Below are 1,296 nucleotides of genomic sequence, written 5' to 3'. Positions count from 1 at the left end.
CGAACTTCAGTGAACTTCGGCCGAACTTCAGTGAACTTCAGCCGAAGTTCATGAACTTCGACTTCGGGTGTACAAATTTTTGGAGCCTATTTCCCCTTGATGTATTTAAGGTGAACATTCTCAGTTTGATAAGGCAGTAAATAATAATCAATTCATATCACTATACCACAAACCTATTTAATAACACATATACAGTAAATACCATATGTAGGATCACTATATAATACACAGATGACAGATGTCAAAAACGGCGTGAGGAAGGTCAAGTCCAGAGTGGTAGTGAGAACAAAAATATATATTTGAGAACAGTTGAAACAAAAAACAAAGGGAAGAACAACAAGCATTAAAATACTCTATACAAGGCTGTGATAGAAAGAAAAACATAAATAAACATTTGGCTTCTGCTGTTATACGTACAATAACAAACTATCTGAAGGGTTGAGTTTTAACACTCCTCCTTAAGATGGATTCAGAGCTCACAAGATGCGAGCGTGATTTTCACGCCGCTAGCGTGAAAAGAGTTGTTTTGGTTAGCAGTTGACTTCATGCAAAAGCCAATAACAGGCCGCCGTGGGGCTATGCCATTATTTTCAGCTGAATCAGCTTTGGAGCTAGCGCGACTTTTCACGCTTCCGGCGTGATTTTCACGCTAGCGTCTGCTAGCAGCGTGATTTTCACGCCACCGGCGTGATTTTCACGCAGGCGTCTGCTAGCAGCGTAATTTTCACGCAAGTTCGAAAGTGCACATTCTCCAATATCTCCCAAGTGCCCCTTCGAACTTGCGTGAAAATCACGCTGCTAGCAGACGCTTGCGTGAAAATCACGCTAGCTCCGAAGCTGATTCAGCTAAAAATAATGGCATAGCCCCACGTCGTCCTATTATTGGCTGTTGCATAAGGTCAACTGCTTACCAAAACAACTCTTTTCACGCTAGCGGCGTGAGAATCACGCTCGCATCTTGTGAACTCTGAATCCACCTTTAACAGCAGCATAAGTTATAATGTTGAACAAAAAATAAATAAATATTATTGCCCATATGGCACATCTGAAAAAATTATTGTTGTGAACAATAAAGGTCAGTACAGCATAGAAAGAAAAATTGATAGGTTTTGAAACATTAGGTTATTACGGAATCTTGAAAATTTTACTTTATCTAGGGGTTTAGTGAAAATGTCGGCTAGTTGATCTTTTGAAGGACAGTAGATGAGTTTAAAGAGATTTTCTTCAAACTTCTCGTTTGTCATATCCACCGCCTTGTCAATACACCAGGCATGGCGATACCCCGCGCCTCCGGGC

The 1,296-nt window shown here is 40.7% G+C and overlaps 1 protein-coding gene across 4 annotated transcripts in view; it reads right to left on the bottom strand.

Moving 5' to 3' along the window:
- Positions 1–1,296, bottom strand: part of LOC113214695 (uncharacterized) — a 161,014-nt gene that overhangs the window by 7,819 nt on the left and 151,899 nt on the right. The gene's annotated exons all lie outside the window — the stretch shown is intronic.

Source organism: Frankliniella occidentalis, unplaced genomic scaffold, assembly GCF_000697945.3.
Source record: "Frankliniella occidentalis isolate FOCC.00 unplaced genomic scaffold, Focc_3.1 Scaffold86, whole genome shotgun sequence".
NCBI classification, from domain to species: Eukaryota; Metazoa; Arthropoda; class Insecta; order Thysanoptera; family Thripidae; genus Frankliniella; species Frankliniella occidentalis.
Note: the sequence above shows the minus strand (reverse complement) of the source record. Positions and strands in the feature narration are given on the sequence as shown.